The sequence below is a fragment of the Lasioglossum baleicum genome, chromosome 6 (assembly GCF_051020765.1).
Source record: "Lasioglossum baleicum chromosome 6, iyLasBale1, whole genome shotgun sequence".
NCBI classification, from domain to species: Eukaryota; Metazoa; Arthropoda; class Insecta; order Hymenoptera; family Halictidae; genus Lasioglossum; species Lasioglossum baleicum.
In genome coordinates this window covers 1,602,652-1,620,552 of record NC_134934.1, presented here as the reverse complement: position 1 = coordinate 1,620,552, position 17,901 = coordinate 1,602,652, and the positions used below count along the sequence as shown (strand labels likewise).

The 17,901-nt window shown below is 46.6% G+C and overlaps 1 protein-coding gene across 3 annotated transcripts in view; it reads right to left on the bottom strand.

Moving 5' to 3' along the window:
* Toll-6 (Toll-like receptor 6) overlaps positions 1 to 17,901 on the bottom strand; it is a 62,953-nt gene that overhangs the window by 18,129 nt on the left and 26,923 nt on the right. For 2 of the 3 annotated variants that reach the window (XM_076426620.1, XM_076426621.1), the window contains one exon: positions 3,795 to 17,901. This exon is cut by the window's right edge. The exons of the other annotated variant lie outside the window; for it this stretch is intronic. The gene's annotated coding sequence lies outside the window, so the exon portion shown is untranslated. The remainder of the gene's footprint in view (positions 1 to 3,794) is intronic. 3 annotated transcript variants of the gene reach the window in all.

The following is a 17,901-nucleotide window of genomic DNA, read 5'->3' as shown; positions in this document are numbered from 1 at the left end:
TTATTTTTAGGAGCACCGCGGTAAGTTTAATCGCGCTGCTGTCATGCCGCCACGCTAGAGACCGTGCTAACGGAAATTAGTAATCACGCTGCGGATGTTTGAGCGTTCGCACAGTTCTACTCAGCGCAGTAGGCTGAAACTATTGCCAAGGCTATTGACTTTTTGTATAGCAACCATTTAAAACAGAAATTCATTGATCTAAGAACAAAATAAAGTTATTTTACTACGCAGAGACTAATAAGGCAGAATCAACCTGGTTTCATGCAAATAGAATAAAATACTTCCAAAGTGGTAGAATCCCAAATCTCTTCTCGCAAAAAAAGCCAGCTGCAACGCTGCAAACTCGATTGCACCAAACGGTGTATTGTTCTTGGCAATAACAAGGCGCCTCCGCGAGATTGCCGAGTCTAATAGAAGCCGGAATTTTCGGCTAGAAGAGGTCTGGCAGTCGTTCCGGTTTTCTCGTGGAACGTGGAACGAAGGAAGGAAGCTTCGAATATAATCCCTCGATCGGAAAATCGACTTCGTCGTCTAATCTGATTACGAATACAAGCGGGCCGCCAATCGCGACGGTGCTCCGAGGAAATTGTTCGATTGTCGAACGAACGGTAAGTATGTTTGCCTATCGCCGCGCCCCTTCCCAAGCATGAACGGCGGGGGGAGGGGGGGGATCGGAATCGAAGGGTAGCTGTTTTGAATCGGCCCCGTCGGTCTGTTTTAAAACGTGGCGGGAGTTAAGTGCTGCGCTCGATAAATTTTTTCGAGCACTCTTTACCTTTCCCACCCTCTCACGGCTTTGTACTTGCTCGCCACCGACCCTCTTCCTCACCTTTCAACCCTCGTCGAAGGCCGGGAACCTTGGATCTACCCCTGAAAACTGCTACCGGATTTTTCGGCTCACCTGACGCGCGCCTCCTCTCCCTTTCTCGTTGCTCTCTCTCTCTTGCCATCTTTTTTTCTCCTGTAGTCGCTGCCGCCACCACCCCCGTGAATTTCCTTTTCTCTTGGTTGTTCTTTTCTCCCTTTGACACTCCTCCGATCTCCCTCTCTCTCTTTCTCTCTTCCTCTTCTTCTTCTTCTTCTTCCTGTCTCCTCTCTCTTTGCCTCTTTGCCATCCGCCCACTTTCCCCTTTATCTCTTTGACATTTCTCCGTTACCCACCCCCGCCGTCTATCATCCATCTCGCCCTCTCTTATCTGCCGGTCTATTTCTCTTCCCGTTTCATCCCTCTCGCGATAATCTCCTTCCTCTCGCCTCGGATCGCCGGTTTCAACCCCTTCGCTCTTCCCAGCTGCTCCCGCGGCCGTTCCGCTGTCAAATTAACATAGTTTCCGCAGTCGAATTTAAATAGCGATCCGGGTAACCGCCCACCCACGCCGATTTCGGCTCGCCGCGCCGTAAAACTTTCTCTTCTCGAAACCCGCGCACGCGGATCCTCTCGTATCCCCGAGGCTGGACCCGGCCGGGGCGAGAGAGATTCGATGCGGACTTTTTGCGGGGATTAGTCGGTAATTGGAACAACCGAGACTCGCGACACCGGATCCTGGTAAAAACAATGTTCGCCGCAGTTAATTCCGCAGGTTCGTTTCCGCGGGACGTTCGATCCGCAAACGATCCGGCTTTTTCGGCTCCGGCATCGAACCGCCCGCGCCCGCCTGCCCGGGCTCTCGCTTAACGGCGAACGACATAATTCGCCCGCGGGCCAACTTGAATCGGGGCTTACGAAGTAATCGGAAACTTCGGAACCCGACTACCGGGCGCCATCGTGTCTCTTCTTCTTCTTCTTCTTCTGCTCCCTCCTCCTGGTTCTACTCCCTTCGTCTTTTTTCGCCTCCTCGTTTTTTCGCTGGCGCGGCCGTGAATCCTTCCTGCAGGCAGGCCACGTATTTGATCTAGACGAGTCAAGTGCACCGACACGAGTTTACTTGACGCGTGTCCAACGTAAAAAGTACCCGGGGACAATTTCGCGACGATCCAGCGCTAAGCACCGCCGGGAAAATTTCTCGAGTAAGCCCGGAGAGCAAGCGAGACCGAGCTGCAAACGGCGAACGTGATCGGCGAGATTAAGCGAGTAGGATTATGACGTTATCGGAATTAAAGAGACCGTGGAATGCCGGGTTTCGGACTCGCGAATTTCTACAGCCACTCTTCACGGTGCACCGTAAGGGAAACTTTATGATTATGCAGCGTCCCGGGCCGATCCCCTCCACGATCATTCTTAATTTCGTTTTAATACTGTTATCGCTAAGTGTTCCATCAGCGCTCTTATTGGTTTCATCGATAATCGAAGCCGTCCGCGGCACGGCCCTTAATTATCGTCCATTTACATTGTATCGTCGCTGCGGTGCGCACAATCTTGCAGTCAGTGTCTTCAGAAAAGCTTGCTGATCGAGATTTATGGCCGAGGGTGAGGTGAAAATGTTGTTATTGAACCGTGGCTATTTACTTATATACTCGTAGAACATGTCAATATTTGATGTGTAAATTAAACTTCTGCAAACTTATAAAATATTCGCTGGTAGGGTAATGTGTTAAGACAAGAGATTAACCGCTATTCACGCCACAAAAATAATGGGAAATTTTCACTTCGAAATAATAAAACAACTAAATCACGGTCTATTACATTAAACAAACAACGGTCTTGAAAGCAGAAAACGGATGAATTTTCATCCGAGGATCATACGAGGGTCGAACTCGTGCAAGGGATGAAAAAAGATATTCGATGGCACAAAGACATCAAAGCGGAGGGTTCGTACGAGAGATTAACGAACGAGGGGATGCTTTAGCCCCAAGAAACACGCACGCTACTGAAAATTCTCTCGGAACGAATACGTGCGACAGGATTGTCGGTCTCTGCACAGCTAGACGGATATAATCGTCGCTAATTCGCCGTCCAAAGTAACCGATTTTAATTAACGGAAGTTTGCGCAGCCGGGGACCGCGTATTACCGAGAATAACCGGGCCGGGTAGTTCGTGATCGGGGCGTTCCAGTTACGTACACAGAATGTAAGAGGACGAGCAGTCGATTGGTTCGATTTCGATAAGTAGAATGGCTCCGGGGGGTTAGGTTGGAACGAGCCAAAGGAAAATGGCGTATGTCACGATTTCCGTTATCGTAGAGCCGTGCTCTCGCTCTCTTCCTACTCTCACACCATCTCTCTCTATCTCTTCCTCTTCGTTTCTCTCTCGTCGTCTCCAGCTCTTTCGGTTCTAGCCACCACCGCCCAGTTGCATTCCGGCAACTACTTCGGAAGTGCACTCAACCGGCGCTCGGCGTTCCTTAGCTGGGCCCCGGGTGAACGTGTACCACCCACACTTTTCAGCCATGGTATTATGCGCAAGTCCCGGCCCGTAACTTTTCCACCGATGTCGACGGAAACTTTTCCACCGCTTCCCTTCATCGAGCCCGAGCAAATAATTACTGTCTCGACGAGAAAGAGGGACGCGGATTACCCACCGCGCCCCGAAACTTCCACGAAAACATGTTCATTTGCGACCGGTATGACGAGCCGGCGCAGCGCGGCGAGCTTAATCGCGAGGTTTGCTCGCGAAACTAAGTGAAAAACCCCGTCGATTGTTCTTTTCCCATCATTCAATCTGTAACTCTCATGTAGTCCGAAGAAGAATTTAATTTCATAAGTAGGCTTAATATAATTATAATAATAATATATATAATAAAAATTGTCTACATCAATTGTAAAAATTGCAAACAAGAAGAAATTTCTGTCCTGCTTTAATGACGTCAAAAAGCTGAAAATCGTGTCGATAGCGCATAAACGCGCACGGGTCTTACACTTCAGCCGTTTGTTCTGTTTCCGGCGGTGCTTCCAGTGGATTCCGTTGTTCACAATTTTTCAGAGCGAGCCGTTGCAGGCGTCGCGGATCACAACACCAACAAAACGAGGAGAACCAGCGTCACAATAAAAATCACGGGGATTACACTCTCCATTCCTCGAGCGATTTTTCACCGGTATCGGTCCACCCCGCTCGAACCACCCTCGCACCGTTGGCCACCGGCCGGACAGAAATCCTCGTCCATCATACGCAGACGCGTCAAAGCTTTCGCGCTACTCTTCGAATAAATCTCGCGACCGCGAAAAAATCTGCCGTCGGGAAAAAAGCCACCACAATAAACGCCTGACTAAACCGCGTAGCACTGATATCGGCTGCGGGGGTGGCGGAATAGTAGGGGTGGAGGACGCGATGGATAGATAGCGAACGGGAACCGTAAAATGACAGTTAACTGGGCCGGTTACCCCTCTTTTGAAACACAAGTTTCGTGACAATGGCAATAATTCGTCTTTATTCTATATTCATTACTGGAGAGGAGTAACAGGTTGTTCTAGATGCAAATTTTCTTAAATGATCTTAATGTGTTTACTCATTCAGACAGCAAATGTCACTCAAACAGCGATTTCCACACTCCCGCCGCCCCTTAGAAAGCGAAACAGCCTCTTCCAGGGGGCCAGTTCCATCGAGAGCCGAATTGAAACCTTTTCGAAAGCAATTACCGGACGGGTTCGCTGAAAGAATTCGGAACAAAGCGCGATTGGTCACGGCAAGCTGCGCGCTGGGAGCGTAGAACAGCCGAATCATCGAGCGCCGTAATCGCACGCGATTAACCTGCCTCTCCCTCTGTTGCGTCGCGTCTAATTCGTCGCGGAACCCACCTAGTCTCAAAAAGAAGCAACAAGAAATCCGACTGTGCTGACATCCGAACGAACAAGCTCGTGGAGGTTGCAAAATGTCTCCGAACAAACAAAGAATCTAGACATTAGATAACCAGACTTGCTCGGTGTTTAGATGGCCTTTATTTCGGTTCTCGTTCGGCGATCGAAATCGGCCGTAAAAGATTTTCGCCGAGTGGCTCGGGTCGATCAAAATAAAGTTCGGGGGGGGGGGGGGAGCACCGGTGTAATTACTATTGGATAATCAATGCCCGGCTGTGTACACGCCTCCGTCTTTCCACTCTCGTCGCGAGTGCTTTCTATCCGCTTCCTCCTCGTGTTTCTGTTCATTTTCGTGAGCCGAGGAAACTCATTCCTGTTCTATCCGGCCGTTTTCCAGCCGTCCCGGCCGGCGCAACCGAGCGGAATCTGATCGTAAAGGTCAAAACGACTGTCTCTGATTGATTTACCCACGGTCAATACACGGTGAAGAATTGTTTGAGAGCGCCCGTCGATTCTATCCCCCGATCCTGAACATCCAATTCCCGTATCCAATGGAGAGCTTTCCCGGCGAGCGGTACTTATTCCAGCCGCTATCGTTCGCCCGGCTCTCCGAATAACCCCTCCAGTCGTTCCGGATTGCTGCGAACGTTTTCTTCGCCGCCCTCGATCCGAGGGCATTAACCGTTTGCGATCCCGCGAAACGCGATCCAACTTCGATCCACCGACACGAGGTTCTACCCGATCTACCCTATCGGGATCGTCCCACGACCCAGCCACCTATCCCTTTCGACGTAGAATTCGGATTCGCGTCGCCGATCGATCCTGCCCAAACCACTGTCATCTACAACGGCGGTCTGACTGCGAAAAACCATGGTACAATTAACCCCCGATACTCCGTGCACTTTTTAATGCCATTAATAGACTGCGGATACAGAGGTTCATAAATATTCTATTTTTATAATATCTGAATAAATTCAATCCTGTTATTACTATCCCAACAGAAACATCCTGTAAACAGGAGCCAAGTTCCTATGGCCGTAAAAAGTTATGAGATCAAACAAAATAACGTCAAGTTCGTTAGCTTAGAAATACCTCTTGCAAAACTGAAAAAAGCGCTTGTACAAATTAGTTTAAAAGAACGCTATTTAATTTTTAAAGAGTTACATGGAGGGCTAAATTATTCAAACTTGGCCGTTACTTTTTAAACCAATGGCCATAAAAGGTGTTAGGTAGCGGCCAAGTTTGAATAATTTAGCCCTCCATGTAACTCTTTAAAAATTAAATAACGTTCTTTTAAACTAATTTTCACAAACGCTTTTTTCAGTATTGCAAGAGGTATTTCTAAGCTAACGAACTTGGCCGTATTTTGTTTGATCACACAACTTTTTACGGCCATAGGAACTTGGCTCCAGTTTACAGGATATTTTGTCAATATCGAGACATGATAGCATTTAACAAGTGTACGAAATTACATCTCTCTATCTGCCTCCAGTGCCGAGTTATAGGAGGTAGTGCGCGAGAGAACTTGGCTGATGCACTACCGTGCACACCTAGATAAAGAAACATACTCTGGTTTACGACTCGGCTGCTCTAAGTGTCAAGCAGATATTCCCACTCCTCTCCTCTAAGAGAAGTTCAGGCCACTGGATGAAACAGTAAGACTAGTCGAGACCAAAAATTGAGAACATCGAGCGCAATATTATAACAAACGAAGTACAACAAGCACAAATTGACGAGCAGACCAACGGCGGAAAAGTTATTTTTCCCGGTGAACGGCGTCAAGTGACGCGGTAAACGAGAATAAACGGGTATCCGAGTCGAATCGGGTAGACAGCACAGGTCGGAATGCGAAAGGTTAAGCATTCCGTAAAACTTCGAAATAAGGATTACAGATATAGACAGCTACGAGAGAGGACATTCGGGGTAAACTTTCGAAGGAGGTCAGATAGAAGGAAAGTTTTCCGCGGCCTCCCTCTATTATTTGGCGGCGACGGGTCGGTCCCCGAGTAACTGACGGTGTACACTGCAGAGGCGGGAGGCGGGTCGCGTGCAGGGTAAAGACGGTGGCCACGTGCGAATCACGCGGTCGGTAATCCGCCTCAAAAAGACATAAAACTGCTCGTGCGCCCCACGGTAATCGTCCCTGGCACGTGTTCGACCATTCAAATTGGAAAATCATGATCAGGAAATGTTTTCAACGCGACCGCCATCTGGCCCATGACCCTTCGGTATCGACTCCCTCCAACGAAATGACGAATACAGATTGTCATCAGCTTTTTATGCCAAATGAGCAACGATGAGTTGCCAGGAATAATTAACCCTTTAATTGGGGATGATGAGGTAATTCGTCATTGAAGTTCTCAGTCACCTTTTAGAATCTATTTAGTGTTTTATTAATTCCATGGACTTCCATGGAATTCTTTCACTTAATTCATTTAGTAATCTATTGATTGGCTACGGTCAAATTTTTGTTATTTTATTTGTCTTCCGTTATGTCTCCATGTGTTTATAATACCAAAGACAAACAGTTAAGAATGCAATGTCAGACACACATTCATTCAGACTCGTTGTAGAATGTGTCCAATTGCCACGAGGGTTAATGTACATGAAGCGATATAAGCATAGCGATAACAGTTAGCTATAGAGAAATCGTTAAATACCCCGGCTCGCTGGTGCCAAAAGTTCATTCGCTTCCTTGGAAGTTGTGTAACGATCTTTAGGAATATTTAAGCGCAATGGCGCAACGTGGGGCGAAAACAAGGACGAAGAGAAGTCGTTGGAGCAGGGGCCGCACGAAAGAAACGAGAGAATTGGAGAGGGTGTCGTATAACAGAGCAGCAGGTGCTCCAAGGCCGCGTGGTTACTCGAGGAACGCGTACACAGCCTGCGCCCCGTAATTTCTCGAGGCTCGCCGACCCTCGGAAATGATTGGTCGCACCTTGCATCGGTTATGCGATTTTTACTGGCCGGACCCCGGTCCGCGTGCACACCCGAAACTCTCGGTCCGCGCGGAAGCTAATAATTTGAAAGCTGGATCTCGGCTGCTGGCTGCCACTCTCGAGAGGAGAATTTCTCGGAAACGAACGACCAGGCCCGAGAGAGAGAAGGGGAGAACAGAGACCGGAGAGAGGATATTCGTTTGCAGAAGTCGCGGTGGAACGGAACAAAGCGGTAGGAAAGCTGCAAGATCAAAAGGGTACGCGTTCAACCCAAGAAAGAAGATTGCGCGAAAGTTGCGCAGAATTTCTGCAAGCGGCGAGATGAAAGCGGAAGACGTATGCTGCAACAGTCGCGGGGACTTAGCAGGCTTGAAATCGCTTTTGGGATGACATTAGGTAGCTGGAAGCTGTGGTGCATGCCTAGCTTTGCAGAAACTTCGAGCTTGCTTCCGAAAAGGACTTCGCTTTTCGACAATTTGAGTTGTGAGTTAGACACTATTTCAAATGAGAGTACCGTTCTCCGTATATATTTTTTATCGCTTCCAATTTTGCTGCGAACATTTTTGCTGCGTTTCAATTTTGCACGATGGAAAAATATCTCCGACGCTAGTTAAAATTTCGACAGAACAATTACCGGGTAGTTATGGCGCGCGGCGAGGCGGTGATCGCACTTTTTCGTCCCGAAATGCTAATTCCGTGACGCGGATCGCGTAATGCGATGATTTCCGTGCGCAAAACGCAAACAATCGATACGCTAAAATTTAATTACCAGCTGCTCTGTTCGGGCGCGCGACTCAGAACGTTACAATGGTTTAGAACGAATGAACATCGTCGAATCAAGTTAACCGAGCGAGAAATCATTGGCTGAGGGCCTGAGGGAGGGAGGGCACACTGAGCTTCCATTATTTGAATGTACCAATTACTCGGACCACTTTGTTCACCGACACGCTCGGATAAATGGAGTTCTACTTCTATTCAGTAATATTTAGCTGGCATTCGTCGGGGCATTATATTCTTCTATTCGAAAACGATCGATTGGAAGCCTGCGGTGGACGCGCCTGAAATTTTCATCTGGTACACGATCGATAGTCCCGAACTTTCGTGTTTTTCGTGTTCGACGAGTTTAGTCGCGCGCCGCGGCCGTGCCGCATCCGGCCGGTTCGACGAGTTTGTCCCCGCGTCGTTTCATTAGCGAGTAATTGTTCATCGAATTATTCGAGGAGCGGGCGAAAAATATTACATGCGATGACCGGCCTCTAACGAAGCGATGCAACATGGCGGATGACGACGGAGGTGGGGAAGCCTGACCGTTTTGTTACAATTATCGTTCGTCGCGCGGCAGGATATTTAATCAAACGTAATTGCGATTAATTAAGCCGTATGATAATAACAAAATAATATATGCGAGCCTCTTATCAGCGGGGAGCCAGCGATCTTCGGAAATTTTGTGGCCTGTGTGTATTTTTCTGTGTGTACGTCGGGAGGATTGCGGAGGTGTGCGACTTTTTTACGTCACGCAATTACGGAGGTCCGCGCGAAACGGCGGTTATAAATCCCGCAAATGGAAATAGTTGGCGCATCCCGAAATTAAATTGACCGGCGACATTTCGAACTATTTAAGTGCAATGGGACACGAATCGCAATTCCGAGCGACAGGCACGCGGCGGTTAGCCAGATAAATGCACCGCGCTGCAGCCTGCAGCCCCGCGCGCGCGCGCGCGTGCAACGCGTTGCAACGGCCGCGATGCACTGCGCCTCTCCCTTGAAATTCGTTCGCCCGCGGTGCACCGCTCTCTCTCGCTTCCTCTTTTTTCGCAAGCCGCCCTCTCCCCTATACCTCCTGCTGGAAATTACGCGGTGCCGCGTAATGCGCGAATTATTGCTCCGTATAAATCCTCGCGCGGAGTGTTTCTTAATTGGAGTGTCTCTAAGAATTAATCCGGATCGACTGGCGCGAGAATGTTGCGCCACGGTATAATCTCGCTGTTTTTATTCTCGCCAACGAGATATATAGTCGTGATTTGTTCGTACAAACAGACCACAATCGGAAGAATGTTGCCTACCGGTTGCAATCTGTTATTCGGTCACATCTCTCATTCCTATTTCTAGTTTTCATAGTTTATTTTGCCTTCTCTTGCCCATCTGTTCTTTCGACTTCCTATTTATCGATTTAGTTCTGTTTATACATTTTCCTCTGTTTCTTTGAGACTTGTTAAAGAAAATCCAAGCTTGCCGTCGCTGGAGTTTTTTTACTTACGCCGGCCTGGGGTCTGACCTTTATTACAGCTGCTACAACTTATGTCTTCCTGGATCCCGGCCAAGTTTCATGCGATTTTGTTAACATTCGTTTCCATTACGCTAGAACGTCAGCTACACTGGGCTGGAGGTATATGATTGAAAATGAAGGGCTCTTTTCATCAGTTTTATCGGTTAGGATTTAGGGGATATTAAAATTTCAGTTCTTAACCATCATCAGCAATATTTCAAGTTTCGATAATTATTCTTTTCAGTTTTAAAAAAAGGAATAATTTTTAGAGAAGGGGTGAACCGAAAAAGATTGAAGGTGTAACAGGAAAATGGTAATTAATTTTCAGGACGTGCGGCTTAGTTTCATTTTTGGTTCCTCAGGAAGCACCGTCACGATTCTAATCAGACGTTTATCATCGCCGCTCCGCGTACAACATCGATAAAGGCGTGTTAACACTTCCACAGACACGTATGAATCACTCCGATCGATAATCTCGATAACGCCGGTACGCGTTGAAAATTTTTAATAACCTGTCTTCCGGCGAATGCTCGATACCGTACGTCGCGCGTCGGCAGCCACGAACACGAAGAGACTTGAATACATTCTGTCTCTTTGAATGCTGAATCGATCTTCACGGTTACGACCACGGTTTGTTATGCGCGTTGTATGCTTCGACGTTGAATGGAAGACAAGGAGCAATTCATTTTCAAGTTAGCCGAAGAATGTTGCTCCGTTGTCCCTTACGTCGCAACTATTTCTACTTTTACCGTACCCTGCAATATTCAGCGATTTCACTTCTTGCATTGGAATTTCAAACGCGGACAACTGAACATCTTTTCTTGGATGATATGCACTTTAATCTAAAAAAAATTTTTTAAATGCCTGATTCAACGCCAAATTGCTGTTGGTCAAATAACCAGGTTGTACCTTGCTATTTTGTGATTAGTGCAATTTTATGGTTTTATACGAAGCGATTACATAAATTCAACCTTGTCAGTAGTATCAGACAACATTAACTAATAATTTGATTGGTAGCTTTAGTGTTCACACATGATTAATTGCAATTCTATACGCGACGCGATATCGATCGAATGGCCATTACACTTAATGCATACTGTTACAAGCTATGACGTACTGTGAACGCATTTACTATTTTATCTATTTTAGTCAGCCTGTTAATAGAATTCTCAACGAGTATATTATATAAAATAGCAACACGGACATTCTATTGTATAATAATTCAAGTTACTCTTTTGTAAAAAAAATTATACAACTTTTGATACAATTAGAATAGAGCGATGAAACTTTTTTCTATAAATTCAAGCTGAAATGTTCCACAATATTTGTTTCTCAATTCTGTGAGGCAGTGTGAATGTTTTACGTAAAAAACTATAGGCCAACTTCAAAAATATTTTCAACCTCTCCTCTTATTTTTCCGTTACTAAGGGACCTTTTAGGATAGTTTTAGTAGATTTGCTCGCAAAAATGAGCAACCGTTCCCACAGTGCAACGAGCACTCTATCGGAAATCGGACGACATGTAAGTCACGGCAGCCCCGATTTCACAGTTACAATTTTACGATCGTGGATTGCAGGAGCCTGGGGGAGCCGTCGCGGCGTCTCGATCGACGTCGTCGTCGTCGTCGTCGTCGGAGCAGCTCGCGTATCCGGTAATAACGATAAATAATCGTAAAACTCCACTATCGTTCACGGTTGGTTAACCCCGCCCCTTTCCCGTACGCGGAGGGCAAAAGCAGCCTCCTAAGAATTCAATGTGCGGAACATCTAATAAATATTTCTTTCCCGAGCGTCGCCGTGCGGGGACGCACGAAAACGTGCTCTCTCTCCCTCTCTCTTTCTCGAGTGTGCGACGGCACACCAACACACAATGGCTGCGTACGTTCTATCATATAAAAGAAGATATACTCGAACGAGGAAACGTTACCAGGCAGTCACCGGCACAAAAGTTTCCCCGTCCGTGGCACGGCTTTCGAAGATTTCGGCGCCACACTGCGGTCTGAAATCCCCGAATCCGGAAAAATAGCACGAAAACATCAATCTAAGTGCTGCCATTTGCGTAGTCAAAATTCCTACCCAGAATATCTGCAGTCGTTGATCATAAATCTGGAGCCAGAAGACGATAAATTAGTAAAAAAAATTTATGATAAAAAAAAATTAAACCGACTTCGAAAAAACGCACTAAAAAGTATGAAATCATTTCCATTTAATTTATGTGAATAAGCACGAACTTAAATACAACACAATCTTTTCAGGGGCGGCGCAAAATTGAAAATTTTCGACACTGGAAATTACGAAAATCCTTAAATTCTTCTACATGCTTTCACATATTAATGTATCTTCTCTTGCCACCTACTGATTTCCAAGTTCTATCATTTGGAAAATTTTCAATTTTGCGCCTGCTCCGAAAAGATTGTATTGTATTTATTTAAGTTCGTGTGTATTCATATAAATTAAATGGAAATTATTTCATACTTTTTAGTGCATTTTTTTAGTGCGTTTTTTCGAAGTCAGTTAAAAATGTTTGTAATAGGTAGTAGCTCACAGCCGGAGGCGAGTAAAATAAGAGAAATGGTCAAAGATAGACAATATTGATTGACCAAAAATAGTTAAAAAAAAAAATCCGTGTGCATTTAGCATGCGGAAAATTAATTTTTCCGCCCTTAAAGCAGCGCGGCTAAAACACGAATCGTCGACTTCCACCTTGTGCACCACCCTTTCGGAACCCAGGGCCGGTGGAATAGAAGGTCGTTTCGTTATCTTGGTCACGTCCTGTCTGGACCCCTGGGCGCGTTTCCACCGTGGAAAAGAGATACTCGAATATTTGTTGGCTGAATCTCCCGGCGATCTATAACCGCGGAATCTATATACGCGTGTACACGAGCGGCTCTGCTCCACGCCGTTTGAAACCCTGAGATGCATTACCGCGCGCGCGCGCCGCTTTTAAATCACCCGTAATTTCGTTGCGAAATTCCGCCCCCGAGTTCACGCCAGAGGATGTTACACTTTCAACGGTGACACGGGTCTCCGTGGCTGCTCGGGCTCGGCCCCATCCCTTTTCCCTCGACCGATATTATCATCCGCCTTGCGTTCGTTCGTTAAAATTCATGGTGTTTCCCCGCTGAGGACCACCCCGTTCCCGGCGAAAAATACACGGGACTTCGGCGAGCTTCCAAAGTGAAACCGCGGGGGATAATGCCGCGCAAATCGCTCGCTGCCGAAGCACCGGCTTCGAGCAACTAGCGAGGCTTCTGGAGAACTTGCTCTATCACGCTATTCGACTCTTCTGTGCAGCTTCCTCTCGGTATAGGAATTTGATTATCTGCGATTTCTTTTTCGTCCCAAGACAAAAATCGTCATTTAAGAAAAATATACTATTTTACTATTTGTGAGAATTAATACAGACTTCGGTACACGAATTGTAAAGAGTTTGCTATCGATCGTTCGAAATCTATAATTGCCTGTCAACAATTTAATTATTCAGTTTTCAATGATTAATGAGAGTTGTCGAATTAGAAGTATCAGAGAGATTAATGTATCTCGCAGGAGTATATTTAAAAGTAGGCTTAAAGAACGGATGAATGAAAGTGTAAATGGTTCAAACAGCCTACCGACAACTGTGTTAGTTGCCCAATAGCTATTCAAAAGTTACTATCATGAAAGATAGAAATCATTCATTAGGAGATAGAGATGTAATCTTTAGTTCGAAAGTGAAGAACATGGCTGCCTAATCGTAAGCGAAAGTGATGTTCAGAAAAGGGAACTATTGTGAGTACTAGAAGAAAATAATCTCAGTCCAACACAACCAAATCTCGAAGAATCTATCCGATCGCTACATGGTTACGTCAATGAATTTTATTTTATTTTTTGACTTCGCGTAAGTTATTTTGCTACGCGGGAGGAATGGGGAGGCGAGATTATCGTTTCCGTTTAATTTTCGCGGATCTCGCTCACGGCGGTTCAATGGACATTTGTCCGGCGATCGTCGGAAGTATTAAGGAGATATCCGACGGAAGATAAATCGCCTCGAGTGGACGTTTTTACGTCGGACAGATATGATTCATCCGGCAGTCGGAGGGGCCCCCGATATATAAAGGATTTAATTGATTTCTTTCTTTGTAGCGTGGTCATCAATCTCTCCCGGCGATACGTCAGGAATATATCTGTTATCTTCCGCGCCAGATAATCGGTAGTTGCGTAAAATGATTAAGCGGCCCCCGTTACTCATCGAATCCGCTGGCTGCCTCTGCTCGGTGTGCTGCTCCCTTTCCCGCGGGTTACGCGCCAGCCCGAACCCATAAATGTCGACGAAACTTTCACCAAGTTTCAGCCCCTCGTTTTAATGCCTCGCCATCATCGGTGCTCTTTCTCGCGTTCGATTAAGATGGTACGCTTTTAAGTGGAATTCCAACGGGCAGCCTAAAAACTTCCAATAAAACCCGGCCACCCCTGCAAGAATTTTATTGAGAACCACTCGATATCCGAACGCAAACTTATTGCGAAACCTACACACAATTTCCACTGTCTATTAGATCCACTATTCTCTATTAGATTCGCCGTCTTCTATCCAAAAACTTAAACCTAGTAATGGACTCAAAATATTGAGTCCTTACACTTTCTGAGATTTTTAATTCTTAGAAAATAACACGCGAACATTGAAGTGCCCCCGGCGTAACGCTTCGGAGCACTTCGCGCATCGCCTAATTCCTCTGCGAAAGGAGTAGAATCCCGACGGTTAAACCCTCTCGAGGCGGCTGGAAAATCCTCGGTGGCGAAGTTTCCCGGCCACCCCCTGGACCGAATCCGCAGCTTACAAATTTTCGAGTACCCGGGTCCGGGCAGGCAGGGTGTGGAGCCCTAGTGGCAGTCAGAAAAATAAGAAGAACGGTCTAGCCACCCTACCGGAGCCGCCTGTATACATTACGGTTCGTTGGGGAAGTTGAATCATCCCCCTGATGGAATAAGTAGCGCGTCGATTTGCGAGAGTTCGCGGATGGAACGGAGCTGACGTCGTCACCGTCGAGTCGCCGTGGAAACGAAGAAGAAGCCGGCCGATAAAGATGGATACGAAAGGATAGAGAAACGGAGGATAGCAGGCCCGGTAAAGACAGAGGCTCGAGCGAGCAGAGGAGCGCAGGAACTCGGCGAGCCGCCGCTGCGGAACTTATAATGGAATCATCTTGCTGGCCCGACCTTACCTAAGGAAGCCGTGGGTCCGCGGAGAGCCCATAGAAAACTAGTTCCCTGTAATTCCTCCTTTGATGGGGAAGCGACTCCGCCATCCTCTTGCCATTCCTCTTGCTGTCCGTCTCTCTTACTCCCCAGATTGTTCTATAGCTTATTCGTTCTAGCTTACTCTCTCCACGGACACACTCGCGCACGGTGGATACACGTTGTCCGAATGGGATCGCACTCGACCGTAAACTTGACACAATTGTACCTCTAGACGTAGCTCGGGATTAGTACAATGGCTTCGTCTCTTCTCGACGACCCACACCCCTCGACCTAGCCACCCTTATTTCATCGCTGCGAAAGGGAATATTTACGGCGGAGAGAAAATTGCTTCGCTGATCTCTGCTAAATGGGTGAAATGCCGGAGAACGTCACTGTTTTAGAGCTAAGTTGGGGAACGAACAGAGCAAAGGTACTCGAAGTACTTCTGCAATAGTGATTACATTGTATACCTGCCAATTTTTCAGATTCCTTTCTCTGTTCCTGTTGTTTCCTGTTCTATAGTTCAAGAAGAATTTAAGAGAGAAGAAAATATATTTTCATACAAATTCGATTTCTCAAGATCGACCCAGAAAATTTTTATTCACAGTACCTTCACAGCTGAATATTTATATTCCATTTGTTAATCAATACGTAGAAGAATTAAAGAAAATTGTGAATTTCGTCGTTTTTTTACGACAAACGCGCCAATACGCGTCATCGAATTACTATTGCAAGGGAGAACGAGAGACGACAGAGGGAGAGAGTGAGTGAACGAAACGATTCATCGAGGTAGAAACACGACGACAGAAGGATCTAGGGAACGTTCGCGCAGTTTTCCATTTCACGCGCATTTCCGGCCGGCAGAGGGAAACGGAGCAGCATTCCTGGTATCTAATAAAACCGTATCGAGGATCGAACGAGATGTACGATCGTGCACACCGGCGACAAGACACGTGGCCGGTTAGCCGTTCCTCCTATGTGTTCTACTTTTCGAATAAAATAGTGTGAACGGATCTCTCCGTCGTCCATAAATATTCATACACCCCTGGATTTTATTATTCATTTCCTATCAGATTGATCGAACTCTGAATTATATCTGACGATCAGTTCTCAGCTATCAACTCTGGATTTACCAGTGTCTTATATTGTTTCGGATCTAAACAATCTTCTGGGAAGCCTCTTTCAGTGTCAATTTAGATCTTCGTATAATCTATGTTTCAAGATTCTTTTTGTCTCGTCAACATATTATATTTATTAACACATTGGATGCTTCAATTAGAACCGTATCTGCGCGTTTCAGATTTTCTGCAGAAGATGCAAGTGTGGAAACGGTTGCACGTGTGTGCACGGTGGGCGCGGGTTGCGCCAAACGCGGAGACGAGCGAAGAGAAAAGAATTCCGAGAAAAGGGCACAATAAGATGCTGCGGAGATACGCAATCCGGTGGGAACGGGGGTGGAGAGGCGGGTTTGGGTACGGGGTAGATAGATGCGCGGATAAAGAGAGATGGACACTGATACGCCGTGGACGGCGGAGGGCGGGAGACTTGAAGGGGACGGATGCGCACCGAGAGATAAATGGAGGTAAAAGTGGCATGACAAAGAAGACTCCTTCCTCGCCCCCGGGAGGAGCGCAGCCGGAGGAAAGGTGGGACCGTATTGAATCGGTTCATAGGTTTACAGCCGACCACCATTATTTTCGTCGCGCATTCTGGACCCATTGTGTCGGGGCGTGAGGCTGCAGAGTGAGCATCTGCCCGGCCGAGCTCGCAACACCGGCTGTCCCAGCCGGTCCCTGCACCTACCGCGCCTGCTTTCTGTCCAATCATGCACGCGAAATATTGGCGCCGATGCCTTTTGCACGAAAAAATATCGCCCGCCCCTTCGTACAACTTTTCTTCGAAACGTAAACACGAAAATCGACGGAACGCGCACGGGATTTTCGACCTTTCAAAAATCAACGTCACAGAAGGTATACTAACTGCTCGATAAATAGTCGCTTTCTGGAAAAGGTCCACTGGAAGTTGGTAAGTCACCGAACGCTGTTTGGAATGCTTGTTCGCAAATACAAACTTAGGCTTTGGGTAAACTTCGGGATTTTTTGACGTGATACTGTTAAGACGTTTGAGTATTGATCTTTGGTGATCACCATGTTCGGGTTTCATGTATACGCATAAATTTTTATGCAGAAGAAAAGTTAAAATTGTTCACAGCGATTTGCTTAGACGTCAATTTTATTCATGAATCAACAAGTTAGGTTACAGCAACAAAGCTGCACTACCTATTGCGAAATTATTATTTAGTTGAAAATTGTTAAATTTCTTTCAGATAAGTCACATTTTGAGCCTCGAGTAGGTAAGACGTTAATCATGAATGTTAACTCTCCGTTTCAAGATTTGTCGCGTTTACCAAACCGACACGGTGCTCAAACAGCTTTCCCAGCCCCAAAAGCGGCACTTATCGAGCGACCGCCGCGCCGTTGCCCGCCCACAGCAAGGCCAGGTCTCGGCGTTAATCCTCGACGATGACGAATCGGGTAGAGTGTTTATAGCGAGCGAAACCGTTCCTCCTTGGGCTTACACGGTGACTGATGCTGTCCGCAGACCTCACGAAGGATGAACGCGTCGATTTTGCGGATTATGTCGAACGCATTTGACGAGCACTTCGTCGAGAATGGTCGAATCACTGGGTTGTTTATTATACCGGCGTGCCGGACAGGGTACACCGGACGGCCGAAACGATTTCGCTTGATCTTCAGGTCGAGTTTCCACCGGGACTTTTATGAAAAATACAAATCCTTCGATGGCTCGTAAA